Genomic DNA, 14,472 nt, shown 5'->3' on the forward strand with positions numbered 1-14,472 from the left:
CCTCTGTGTTTCAGTTTTTACATCTCTAAAATGAAGGGGTATTCCTTGCTGCCTCAGAGGGTTCCTCTTCCTGTAAGAAGCAGATACCTGGTGCCTGGCAATGCGTGACTCAGAGGGAACAGTGAGGGTTCATGGAGTGACTCAGCTGACAATAGAATAATCACATGTCTCTGGGACTCTCAATCTGCCCAGGACTTCCCCTGGGTCAGGCTCCCACACACTTTCCCTTACTTCCCTGCAGTTATTTCAGGTTGATGTTCTGCACTGAAATGAGGGCTTCAAGGGGCAAGGTGTATCTTTGGCTGAGTGCTCAGAGCCTCCTTGGTATCTGGCCTAAAAGTACTTGGGTTGGGGAGAAGGGGGAAGGCTGTGCTTCCTATGATCACTCTTTTCTAGTCACAGGAGTGGCCCTCAGTGATGGGGAGTCCAAAGTGTTGCACGGTCCTCCTCAGCAATCCACACAAGCCTGAGTTGTTGATGAAAGTGACGTAAAGCTATGAAACTCCAGGTCTTCAGAGTTTTGGGAACTGATTCCTCTCTATGTCTGGAATTAGAATGAGCTACGTGGATTCCTGACTTTTTTTTCCAGCATGTTCTGCAGCAGTGCTTTTAAATACGTGGTTCTATTCCCTTGGGCCAGGAAAGGAAATGAATCTCTGACCTCTTTTTGCCTCTCTGAGATGATGTTTGTATTTCTCAGTTAGGCATGCATTACTCAGATCTTCAGATCTTGGGGCTAAGGGCACTAATGCATATCCTTTTGCTATGGGGTTGGGGAGAAATTTTCATTTCTGGGAAACCTACACTTTAAGCTACTTAGCTAAATATCAGCCACCTGTATGTTTGTGCAAGAGTCAGCGTTACATAGTCCAAGCAAAAGAATATAAATATTTAGGACTTTAGGTGGGAGTGGGAATACTGCAGAAAAGTGATACATTTGAAAACCTAACCTTTGATGTACTTCCTCCATGGTGGGAAGTTTGATTTTTATGAAATCTATTGTGACAGTCACTTGAGTTATGCAATTCTGTAAATGAATTTGTACTTTATTAACACAACAAGTGATAAGCAACTACATGCATTTCCAAATGAAGCAACTACATGCATTTCCAAATGAGTGGAATTTAAATGTGAAAGATGGAGTTTTGTGTAGCTTAAAGATGGTGCTCACAGTACATTAAAATGAAAGACCTTTCCTTTTTTTGAGCCCTAGGTCCACAGGTTGGGGTTCATTATCGAATGTGTCCTTTACAGAACATTCCATTTGTCATGATTTCACTTTTACAATGGATGTCAATACGAATCAGTCAAGTACATTATCTTACGTCTTGCCATGCTCCACGAGAGTGATGAGATGGCATTTCATTATTGCCTCAGCTGTAATGTCTGTCTGTGAGAAAATGATAATAACCAGCTAACAAGTGCTCCATTGCAGTTTTATGCTCATGACATACCTGTACCAGGACTGGTTTAGTTTTACTCCATGCTTTTATTACTATTATTTTTTTTTAAATGCAGCCTACTCTGGACTTCCTTCTAATCTTTTATACATTATTGCTTTCCTCTTGTATTTTCAAGTACTCTCTCTGCCTAGAAGAGATTTCCCTGCAATAAATAAACCTACACAAGTCCTTAATAGAAACATGTAGGTCTAGAGGTCATGACAGCCCAGTAGCTATAAATTTGCTCAAGCCTTTTCCATCCTTATATAACAGAGTAAAAACCCTAAATAGGTGAAGAAATACTGATTTCCAGTGAGCTCATCTTGTTTCTTAATATCACTGCCCACTAAAAGGAACGAGGGCTTCTTGGAGAAATGACTGATTTTAGTAAGGCACAGGGAAAGTACAGAGTAAGTTGAGATAAACCTTGTGGGCAAAAAGCAAGGAAGTGCTCAGCCCAAAGAGAAATGTAGAAAAAGGACATGGGAGCTGCCTTGGAGGCACTTCTAAATTTGACAGTTTGAATATCAACAAGAATGACAATAAGAGATTTAAGTACTTGAAAAATAAACCAAATTCAGGAGTTGATTGTGATATTTAGAAAAGGGATTGGGGCGCCTGGGTGGCACAGTTGTTTAAGCATCCAACTCTTGGTTTTTGGCTCAGGTTGTGATCTCAGGGTCGTGAGGTTTACGTCCCGCTCTGCACTCAGCAAGGAGTGTGCTTGAGTTTCTCTCTCCTTCTGATCCCGCCTCCAGTTCCTCTCCCTCTAAAATAAAGAGAACAAAACAAAACAAAAAAACCCAAAACAAGAATAGGGACTGAAAAAGAAGATGCAGACAGGGGGAAGCTCTTCTTTACAGAAGACTAGTCAGAAAATGTAGAATGAAGGATAGAATTAGCAAGTGACCATTTTGCAACCTCAGTGTAACGAGGCTGCAGTTTTCAGTGGGTACGAAAAGCCGCCAGTCTGTGAAAGGTTGTGGAAGAACAGGATATTCCAGTCTAAAAGTATCACTCTCTGGCCATTTGGAATACTACAGAACAAATGGTACCTTTTCAGCAGGGATATCTGGCAGTCACTGAATGATCAAACTTAGGCCAAATGGGGTAACTTCGTGCCTCCAGATATGATTCAATTAGTTGTATACAACGTACCTTATCAAAAAGCTAATCATTGTTGAATAATTGGACAGATTCAGAATGTGGATCGTTCTGTAAAGCAACCAGGCTGGACTCTCAAAAAAAAAAAAATCTGTGTCCTGAAAAGAGAACAAATGTGAAGGGGTGGGAGGAAGTGATTCTAGATCAAAAGAGGCCAAAGAGAAATAACAGTGTGTGACTGTGATTGGTGGGTGGTGGTGGTGGTGGTGGTGGTGGTGGTGGTGGTGGTGAGGGATAGTGGATAGAACTCTAGGAATTATTTTGAGACAGTTATGAAATCTGAATACAGGCTCTGTGTTAGATGGTATTATTGAATTCATCTTTCTAGTGTCAGTGGTATGGTTAAGTTGGGGAATATTCTTATTCTTCAGAGATGGATGCTAAAGTATTTAGGACGGACAGGACATAATTGCTTTCACCACCATTTTCAAAATGGATCAGGAGAAGAAAGTAAATGTGTGTGTGTGTGCACGTGCGCATGCATATGTTTGTGTATTGTATTTTGGGGGGTGATATATGTATTATATTACATATAATATTATATATATATATCACAGGATATGTGCATACACGTGTATGTATATGTGTAAATGCACATATTCTATGCATGTGTTTTGAGACAAGTCCTGAGCTCAGTACCTGACATACAGCAGAGGCCTGACAGTCCCTTAGACTTGTTACCCTGCTTATTTGTTCTCAGTCACCTTGGGGAGCTTCGCTGCCTATCCTTAAATTGGTTTATCTTATTTTATTCTTTGCCATCTTCCCTTCTCTTTCGAGCCAAAATAATCTCCGTTTAGAACACTGTTTAAAAGCATCATCAACAGAGAGAACTTTGCCATTTGTCCGTCCACATATTCCGTGGGTGCTTATTATCAGGCAGTGTTGTTGGCGCTGCGGATCCATCCTGCCCACTAGGAGCTCAGCATCTGTTGCTTCTGGAGCCTGGGTTGCCCATCCCCTTCCTCTCCGCACCGTGCACCTCTGTCATCTGCAGTTCTGGGTCACTCACAGTCCTGGATGCCGAGGAGCCAGGTTGCTCCACCTCCACAGGGGAGAGCTTTTCCATCACTGAGCTAGTCACTGCCTGTGCTGGGCTGTCACTGTGTCTTGTCTTCCCTTTCTGACTCCTCACATTTTATAGCAATAATTGCCATTCACTGGGAACTTTACCTTGTACCCAACAGAGGCAGTGCTAATTGCTTTTAAAACCGTTTCTTCTTTTTCATGAAGAGTCTATATGTTGAAAAGAATTTATGTAACCTAAGGTGAGCACAGTAAACAGAAAACAGCGCCGACCTGAGAGCCAGGACCCCGCCAGTCCCCCTGCATCTCCCTCTGTCCTTCTCCCTGGCCGTCTGCCTCTTTCTGCCCAGATGTAACCCTGTCTTGAGTTTTGTTTTTCATATCTGCCCTTTTAAAACAAATGATTTTAATCCATATGCACATATATTCCATTATAAAATTGTTCATGCTGTATGTAGTCTTCCAGGACTTTTTAAAAATCCTCAGCTCAGCATATGATTCTAAAGTTTACCATTTTAGAAAAGGAAGTATTTGGAAAAAGATGAACATTCACTCACCCTGTAACTAATAAGCATTTTAATTCCTAGGTATATGCCCTAGAAATCTCTTACAGAAGCATACCAAGGGACAAGTATAAGGATGCTCATAGAAACAGTGATAGTAGCAAAAACGTGGGCATTAGCTCAAAGGATTATTGGCAGGAGAAACGGGTAAAAGAAAAAAAATGGGTGAAATTTTATGCAGCAGTGAAAATGAACAAACTACAGCTATGCAAATTTAAATAAATCCTCTTCTAGTTCTGATAAATAAAGTAACTCCACTTTATAGTTGAGGAAACTCAAGTCTAGAGAGCTTGAATAAATTGTGTGCGATGTCACAACGAGTATGTTGTGGACCTCAGATTTGAATCTAGGTCATTCTAAAGCCTTAGCTGCTAGGGAGTATTGTTTCCTGTTGGAAAGACATGTTTTTGTTGGCTTGTCTGTTCTGCATGGAGAGAGAGCTCTGTATTTTCACCTGACCTGGCAAATGGTTCACAGGAGGACTTGTGTAAATTTTGTAATGAATGACCCAGAACATCCTTATGTTGCCCAGGAAGAAAGCAGGTGAAGGGAGCTTAGTGGCTTGAGCAAGTTCCTGGGATAGAAAGCAGAGCACGTGCGCCGAGAACCCAAGCTCCCTCCCAAGCCCTCACTGACTGGAGCTTTTAACCTGTCTGGTCTTGCCTTGGTTTTAGGCCTCCCCTTTAGGAGGTGGCTGGGAGACGCCTGGCAGATATGACGTCAGTATGACTTCATTATAGCTGATCCTGCTCCCAGGCTGCTCAGCCAGGGTTGGCTTGTGCTCATCTGGTGGAGAACAGGCCTCTCCCCAGCTGTGTGACCCTTACCTATACCATAAGTCTGCCCAGCCCGCAGCAGCAACAGGGCTGGCAAGCTTTCTTCTGTCCCTTGAATGCCACTGACATGATTAGCCTGTGAAAAAGTGCCGCTGTGTTGGTGTGTATGGGGTGGGGGGTCTGGGGCAGGCAAAACAAGCAGCTGTTTGGTGCCTTTGTCCAGTAAACCAATATTCATCATATAGTGAACAAAAATTGAAATAAAAGCAAATGCTCAGCTGCCTGGCTGTCCCCTTGAGCTTTTCCTTGTCTGCCACCTGAGCCCAGCAAAGCTTTGAGCCAGGTACATGTTTTTTCCCCCCATCCCAATAAATCCTGAAAGGCTTCTGGCCCCTTGTAAACTGGTGAGGGCTTTTGGCAGCGGTCCGCAGACGTTACCACCTGAGTTTTGTCAAGGACCGTGTAGGACTAACAGGACTATCCAGGGGAATTTGCTTTCACGTTGTCACCACAGGGATGCTGAAGCCCAGTTGTATAAAGATCTAAAACACACCAGCAGAGGTACTTGGAGCCCTGGCATCTGAGTGTCTGCCTCGGGTTGGGCTGCGTTAAAACATCACCTGCTCAGAGAGGCCCTCTGTCTTCACGACACCTGACACAGCCAGGCTTCCACTCAGCCCCCTCCAAACCCTCATCAGGTTTTATTTTCTTCATAGCGGTCTTCATTATTTAAAGTCATACTTATTTTGGGCAGCCCGGGTGGCTCAGCGGTTTAGCGCCGTCTTCAGCCCAGGGCGTGATCCTGGAGACCCGGGATCGAGTCCCACACCGGGCTCCCTGCATGGAGCCTGCTTCTCCCTCTGCCTGTGTCTCTGCCTCTCTCTCTCTCTCTCTCTCTCTCCCTCCCTCTCCCTCTCTCTCTCTCTCTCCCTCTCTTTCATGAATAAAGAAATAAAATATAGAAAAAAAGTCATACTTATTTTTCAACTTCTTGTCTCCATCATTCCCTTAAAGGACTTCATTATTTTCATAAGAACCGAACTTACTTCTCTTGCTCACTGCTAAATTAGTGTCTGGCATATACTTAGTGGATATATGAGTGAATCTGTCTGTACAGTTTTGGTCAAATTAAGGAGTTGATTTACCTGTCAAAGGATGAGTCTGTTTAGAACCTCCAGAGTTTTACGATTTCTATCCGTGCTATAGGTTAAAATGTATAGGTATCTTTTAAAATCTTTGGTGCATAAAGTTGGATCAACCATGATCTTATGAAATATTCTTATTGCAAAGTTGATGCAAGTTTGACTTTAAAAAGTTAATTCTATTATTTTTAATCATGTTACTAATTTTCCTTAAACTCGATAACCGAAACAAAAGGCAAGACAGTCATAAGCTACGTGTTGCTGCATGCTCTGTCCTCCTTCCCACATGCCATCTCTGTTCATCATGTACCGTGAATCCTGTGCTCTTCATTCTCCTGCTTGCCTTGTTTTATAGAGTTCTGTAACATCTGTATGTGTTCCTAGAAGTGAGTGTATCTGTAGTATGTATGTGTATGAAATTATGATGTTTTAAAAGGCCACATGTGATGTGTTAGCGAGTTAACTGCATCATACCACATATCATCCATGTTATTGAGTGTTGCTTTAATTCCTTTGTCTTGATGACTGTCACATTCTATTGTCTGACCGTTTTCAGTTTATTCGCTAAATTTCCTGTGTTTGGGGTGTTTCCAGGTTTTTGCCCGTGTAAACTATTCTGAGATGTACATCCCTATTGCCTCTTGATGGACATGGGAAACTTTTTCTTGTAGGTAAAAATCTAGAAGTTAAAGCGTCAATTCATAGAATATATGAACATTAATGCAAACAGTGCCAAACTATGTTCCAACGTGGTTGCACCAGTTTATACTCTTACCAATAATGTGTAATGATCCTGTGCTTACTTATCCCCTTCAACATTTCATATTCTCAAGTTTTTTAAAGTTTTGTTTGTGACATGATACTATATTGTGGCCTTGATTGGCATTTCCATAACTGATGTTACGGACATCTCTTCATATGATAATCAGTTATTTCCATGAAATATCCAGTCATACCCTCTCATTTTTCTTTTGGGTGGTTTATGCTGTCGTTGATTTGTAAAAATTCTTCAAATATTGTTGATGTCTGCTTTTGTTGGGTTTATATCTGGTGAAATGCATTTCTCAGATTGTTAACTTGTCTTTTCATGTTTAAAGACTTATTTTGATAAACAAAAGTTACTGATTTTAATATAGTCAAATTACTTTTTTTTAAGTTAATGTTTTTTGTATCAAAAAAATTTTTTTTCTATCTCAAAGGCTAAAATAAAAGTTCTCACAATATGATCTGTTAGGACCATTGGGATCCTTGATACCCTTTCAGAGGGGCATTTGATGTCAGCCCATCTTCCAAAGAATAGTAACACGTTATATGCCTTTTTCACTTATTGTGCTGCCATTTGTATGAAAAGTGCAAAAGCTATGGTTTATAAAACAAACCTACCGGGACTTCACCAGTCAAGGCCAGGTACACATCTGTCCTATAGTCAATGCATAGCTTACTGCTGTGCATTCTCAGTAAAAGAAAAGGCCACGTTAAGGTGTCCCTGATGAAAGAATGCGTATTGTTAATTTGGTTAGATCTTACTCTTTAAATATGTGTCTTTTAAATATTTTGCATTACAGCATAGTAATTGTTCCTAAAGCTCCTGCCAGATATGATTGTTGTCTAGAGCAACAACGCTGGAGTGATTGAGAAGTGAGATGAATCAGATGCTTTTTCCCGGAACATCATTTTCACTTGAAAACATGATCTACAAATTATAGTAATTCAGACTGGGGTATTTGGCAGACATTTTCTCAAAAATGGATGAAGTGAGCCTTCATCAAGGAAAACAAATAGCACTTTCCGGTACTTAGGGATCAGTGCCAATATTAATACCATTTTTTGATTTTATATAATGAAGAGTATATTTCCACATGAGTATACATCTCCAAATGATCAATGATTTTATGATGTTATAAAACCTAGCACAGGTCAAAGGTTTATTCAAAGACTAAGTTACACTAAAAGATCTTAATGTAAGAAGAATATTCATTGATGAGGATTTAGTTTCTACATGGTGAATAACCTTTAAGGAAGCACTACATTTGTTTTGGTGTGGTGCCAAAAAAAAAAAAACAAAAACAAAACAATCCAGAAGGCTATTAAAACACTTCTTCCTTTTCCTATTACATATCTGTGTGAGACTAGATTTTCTTTAAAATGCCCCACCCCCCTTTTTTTTTAAAGATTTAACTTATTCATGAGAGACACACAGAGAGAGGCAGAGATACAGGCAGAGGGAGAAGCAGGCTCCACGCAGGGAGCCTGGTATGGGATTCGATCCTGGGGCCGTGGGATCAGGACCCGAGGTGAAGGCAGATGCTCAACTGCAGAGCTATCCAGGCATCGCTTTAATATGCTTTAATTAAAACTACATTTTGAAACTGGTCAAATACAGGAGTGAATATGAGACTCTTAGTCCAGATGTTAAAGAGAGATGCAAAACTATAGAATGTAATTTTTCTAATTAAACCTTGTTTTGAAAATTATCTTTCATAAAAATGTACTATTCATGTTAACATTTGGCACCATTTAAAAAAATTACAGATTTAATAATTTTAATATCTAATATATTAAAAACGGCTAGATAGGGGAATCCCTGGGTGGCTCAGCGGTTTGGTGCCTGCCTTCAGCTCAGGACGTGATCCTGGAGGGAGACCCAGGATCGAGTCCCACATCGGGCTTCCTGCATGGAGCCTGCTTCTCCCTCTGCCTGTGACTCTGCCTCTCTCTCTCTGTCTCTCATGAATAATAATAATAATAATATAATAATAATAATAAACCTTTAAAAATGGCTAGATATAACTTACAGAAATGAAGCTCTTCAGGCTTCTGAGTATTGTGAAATAGATCTTGACACCAAAAGTTTGAGAATTCCTGGTTAAAATATATTTTACTATATTTTCTAATAAAGATTTTTGGGATTAGTTTGTTTATTTTGACGTCAGGCCTTAATTTATATGGTTGTGGACAGTGTGTGGGCTGTCTATAAATACCAGAAAAGGACACTAGAATAATTAAATTTTAAAAATCTGTAAAATGTCCCAATCTATCTTTGTAACTCCCACAGATCAGATATCTTTGATTTCATTCTTTTCTTGAGTGTTTTGGTAAGGTTGTCTGTTTAGTTATTCATCCACCCATGAAACATGTGAATTAAGTAAATAATAACCCTCATATCTTTTTCCCAGCTCTCTCTGTATAGGACTACCATATATGGGGTACAGGGTCCTGGGCTCCCAATTGCCACGTCTTTAGGTGTCAGGCTCACTGGTCCAGCCTGGAAAAGACTGACCTGCTTATTTACAGTGTACGTCACTCGTCGTAGTTGGTGTTCAGTGGATCTATGTTGATGGAATACTTACTTGCTACTTGTGTGTCCGCACAATACCCAATTTTCTGTTGAAATGATAGGAGGTGAGTTGGGGAGAAGTATTTGTGTTCCTTTATTTTGCGATTTCTTGTTTGGCCCTGTGAGTATCAGATACTAACTCAAGAAATTTCCTGTGAGGTTTTAATCTTGCCAGTACTATCTCTGACATAGTTATTAGCAAGGATGGGGGAGAGAATTCTATTTTTATTGAAGACCTGCTGCGTGTCAGACACTAACATGTCTCCATTAGTGTCTTAGCAGCTCTTTGTGGTGATAGCTTTATCGTGATGTTTTATGGGTTATGGAACAGAGGAAGATCATAGAGACAAAAGAGCTAAGAAACAAACGTAGCTCAAGGTCACAGCAGATTCAAATGCACCTGTTTCGCTGCAAAGGGCCTGCTTTTTCTACCATATAAAATTGCCTATATAAAAATCTGAGTCCCCATAATATTGACTGTTTTATGCAATGTGATTTTTGCTACTGTTGTGCAAACAAGTTAAGAAGCAGAGCCATCCTGTACACTTGCATCTCCAACTTGTGTGTATGTATAAATTACACTTTTTATTGGACTCATTCATCTCATTAGATCAGAGAGAGATGGAGTAGGTGAGAGAGCACTAAATTTGAGCCAGATAGCTTTTTCCTTTAAGTCTCATCATTGGCCTTTATTAGCTGTGTTAACATGTTCGAATCAATGAACCTTCCTCGACTCTAGCTTCCTAACTGGTAAAACAGAGCCAACAATAGAAAACATTTCCCAGTGTAATTTGGCTGCTGGAAACATCCAATTTTGATAATATCTGTGCAAAGGCTTTAAAAGCAGAGGGCTGTATCTAAGGGGATTCATCACTTGGAATTATTCATTAGAAGTCCTGGATCTCACTGTCATATAAAAATTGTATAAAACAGCATTAATGGTTTTCTCCTCACCCCTTGACTTCTGGTGCTGCCTTTTGAGACTGTGTCTCTTTTCCTTTATTAGATTGAGTCATATAAAGTTGCTAACATTTGGCTGTTTTTTTAACCTACAAAAATGGAAATTTCATATGATTAGTGCTAATACACTAATAGTTATTAGTGAAATTACACGTGAACGACTAATAATAAAAAAAATCTATGCTTGTTGTGTTAGCTATGTTGTAATCATAGGACCATATGGACAAAAAGTAAGCAAGCCTAGATCTTGGTTATGATTTTCAAAGCAAACTTTTAAATTTCTTTTCTGAGACTATCTTGATTCCACGTGGTAATCCCTACCAGCTGAGAAAGGTTTTGTGTTGAAGAAGCACTAAAGGTGAAGAAGAATGAGCAGGGCTGATAGGGAAAGTCCTCTAGAATGGAAAGACGACTACAGCTGTATCGAGAGATTTATCTCGATAAATTTATAAGTGGGGAAAACTGGTAAGAAAGTTGGTAAGTATAAATATGAATTAAGACTTAAGAGGTTGAAGTTTCTTCATTTAGAGAATCATTTGTTAAGAAGGCTCATAACTTTTTAAAAATACTAAATTTGGGAGCTTTTTTTTTTTTTTTTAAACATTTTCTCCAACAGAGTGGGGAGGTGCTTGTGGTTGGTGAATGATCCTGTCTGTCTTCTTTCACTTACTGTGTTTTCACAATTTCTCCAATACATGGGGCTCTTAAATAACTTTTTGGCTGGGAAATATACCTGAGTGGCTTCTAAGCACAAAGTAAGCCTTAAAATTATCTGTTAGTCTAGACTTTATGAAATTTACTCTGCAGTTTGTAGAAAAACAAAAATAAGTTTCACAGGTTATGTACTTTGTCCCTGCCATCCACAAATTAAAACTAAACAAACAAACAAACAAAAAAACCCACCAAATACTTAAAACACTTGTGAAGTCTCAGAGGAAGAAATCAGAAGTTAAGAATCAAAGATATGAAAAGCCAAATTTAAGACATTAAAAAAACTAAAAAAGCAGCTATGAGGCTTATTTAATTAATGTGACTTTCCTTTAAGAATCAGTTGTGACTCACCATTAATTCCATACAAGTAGCTCAGTCGTTTAGGTTTCAGAGAAGACTTTAAATGCTTCCTTGCATGAAGTATTTTACCTTTGGTTTCAGTTTTTGCAGAGTCGTGGCCATTTGTGCTCTTAAACCAAAACTATTTTGCCTTTTCCTTTCTCTGGCATTTGTGTTCTTTATTGGTCTCCCTCGCTCTGAGGATTATGTCATAGCCCTGCTGTGTTGGTGCTCCTTACTGTATCCCAAACGGATTTTAACCCACTGTCCACACACACAGCGTTGTCTTAACGCTTTACCAGCAGTAAGTGTAACACATTTCTTAAAAATAGGGATTTCTTAAAGCCTGATGCATGAGCCCATGGAAGAAAATCCTGCCCCATGCAATTGAAAGGAACATTGACAGGGAACAGTTAATTGGACTTATTTTAGTATTTGAACTTGGAAAAATCCAATCTCACCTATAAATCTGTCCCTTTATCATTTAATCATTAAAAAAAAAGAATTTATGACCTCACTAGCACAGACAGCCACTTCACATTGGAATCACAAATATTCTTTAAATAAACTCTGCATTGGATGGACTTTTTTTACTTACCAGTTTTTCCTGTCTCTTCCCGTCTCTGTAGGCAAGATTGGATCAGCAACTGAGTCTAACATCTGATGTTGAGGGAAATAGACTTTGCTCTCTGCTTGGGCTGCTCGTGTTGACCAGTGGGAAATGCTGCATTAGCTCTCAGACCAAAACGTTTAAAGTACTCTGTGAGATGTTGACATCTTGCCAAAGGCTCGAGTGTCAAATACTACAGATGTCCAGTCCTCTTCAGAGCCCTGCTCTACCAAGCGCTTGTATAAGTTGGATGTGATTTATGCTTATGGTTACAAATTATCAAGGCCTGACCAAACACTAACTGATAGGAAACTGGGTTCAGAGAGAAAGGGGAGAGCAATAGAGCAAGTGAGAGCTCCAGCCAGCAGGAGGCTAGATATTTCCCATGCCTAGCTGTGACCTCTTCCTGTGAAGCTGTTGTAAGAATAGCTTCTGTGTTTATTGGGAAGTATTTTCAAATTGTACTTCACATGGCTTCAAGTAGCTCCTTGAAGCTTGTTGGAAAAAATCGAGAAATGTTGGAGAGTAAAATAGACCAGAACGTTTGTCACTCTGTGCAGGTAGGCGGATCAGGAGTCTTGATTGAAAATCTAGGTTATCTCCTTCAGCCTTGGGTGCCTGACCGCTCTACCCTTGCCCCAGTTCCAGGGGTGTGCTGATCGTGCCTGATATTCTAGCTGTTGTCTTGACACATTCCCAACCTTGAACTGGTGCTGTTATGACTCTAATCTTTCTTCATGTTACCCTCTTCTTTTACATCTGGTTTCTGGGCACCCTGTTTGACTCCTAATTTCTGGATTCCTTCCTCAAAAAAATTGTTGCTGGGATTCATTGTTCTTACACAGTACTCTGGGTTGATGCGATCATACTACCTCTCTCAGGAGGAAGGGGGGCCTGAGTCTCATACACTGTATCTACTTTGAACTCATCTGATTTGGGCTTGTATCATCCACTTTATTCATTTTACCACTTTCTTTCCCTTTCTCTTAGGATAGCATGCTCATTATCACTCATGCTTATTATCATTATCACACAAAATAAAACCCTTCAAAGCTCTCACTTAAGCCCTTTTATTAGATATTACTGTCTATTAGTCACCCAAGGTATAAACCATCAAATTATCCTTCAGTGATTTCATCTTCTCATACCCAATCACCAAAGCCCAATGATTTTTTTTTAACAGCTAAATATTTCTTGTTTATGATTCCCACTAAACCTGTGTTCCCTACCCCAACATACTCTCCATACTCTGCCCTCCACTCATCCATGAGAGGGATCCCTCTAAAATATAAACGTAGCCATGTGCTTTATGTGGGTTCTTGTTACCTTACAAGGCAGATTCATCCTGTTGAACCTGGCAGATCTAGCTCTCATCTACCACTACCCGCCTTCAGCTTTACATTACAGCCCTGCCCATTTGTTTCAACTCCCTGTAGATCCTCATGGTTCTTGCCTCCTTGCTTGGGCTTACGCCTTTTTCTCTGCCCAGAATATCTCTTCTCTCCTTTTTTTTTTCCTGGGTCATCCCAAGTTTGAGCTATTTTAAAAATGTCAGCTATTCGGTACTTGTCAATTTTCATTATAACCACACATCATCTCTATTTATATTTGATTTTTGTTTACATGGAGTCCTCTTAAAAATTAAGTGTTTGGGCTTCATCCTAAGGAAAGATGTCTTTGAGATTCTACATTGCATGTGTTTATTTTTAAAATGTGCTAACATGTTAACTATTTAGTAAATTTGTCTATTTCTTTTTTTGTTTTAATAAGAGATTTTGTTTATTTATTTGAGAGAGCGCGTGCGCCAGCGCGTGAGTGAGCATGAGGAGAGGGTGAGGGGCAGAGGGAGAAGCAGGGAGCCGAATGCAGGGATTGATCCTGGGACTCCAGGATCATCACCTGAGCCTAAAGCAGTTGCTTAACCGACTGAGCCACCCAGTCATCCTATCCTAACTATTACACTGTGGAAGCACTACTTCTGGATGCCATTTGGCCTACTCTTCCTCTGAGAAGTTGTGACTGGCTTGCCATGCTGGTAAACGTATCCTCTTAACTGTTACCCAAAAATATTATTAATCCTTCCATCAACCTATTATATCCATCTGTTCATCTAATCAGCCAACTTATTTATTGATTACTTTCTGTTGGCCAGGTACTGAAAGGGCCTTGGGGTAGAACTGTGCTTCACCTGTGCTCCTTAATTGTCTTCTCTTTGTTTCTCTCGCCTGGATCAGGAGCTGATGAAGGTGCATATGTTGTCAGTTTTGTATCTTCAGCACCTACCATTTTTACTCATGGATTAGAAGAACCCAAAAGCAAAGATGTTTCTCTCTTTCTTAATTTTCTTTTTCTTCTAAGATTTATTTGTAACACTTGTGTTTCAAAAATGAGACTTGTAAACA

The 14,472-nt window shown here is 39.9% G+C and overlaps 2 protein-coding genes across 3 annotated transcripts in view; one reads left to right on the forward strand and one right to left on the reverse strand.

Moving 5' to 3' along the window:
• The window catches only part of MED12L (mediator complex subunit 12L), a 317,933-nt gene that overhangs the window by 129,257 nt on the left and 174,204 nt on the right, over nucleotides 1–14,472 (forward strand).
• P2RY14 (purinergic receptor P2Y14) overlaps nucleotides 1–14,472 on the reverse strand; it is a 50,241-nt gene that overhangs the window by 11,471 nt on the left and 24,298 nt on the right. Inside the window, exon 1 of one of the 2 annotated variants that reach the window (XM_055321582.1) lies at nucleotides 12,059–12,112. The exons of the other annotated variant lie outside the window; for it this stretch is intronic. The gene's annotated coding sequence lies outside the window, so the exon portion shown is untranslated. Of the gene's footprint in view, nucleotides 1–12,058; nucleotides 12,113–14,472 lie in introns of those variants that run through there. 2 annotated transcript variants of the gene reach the window in all.

This window comes from Nyctereutes procyonoides, unplaced genomic scaffold (assembly GCF_905146905.1).
Source record: "Nyctereutes procyonoides isolate TBG_1078 unplaced genomic scaffold, NYPRO_anot_genome, whole genome shotgun sequence".
Lineage (NCBI taxonomy): Eukaryota > Metazoa > Chordata > Mammalia > Carnivora > Canidae > Nyctereutes > Nyctereutes procyonoides.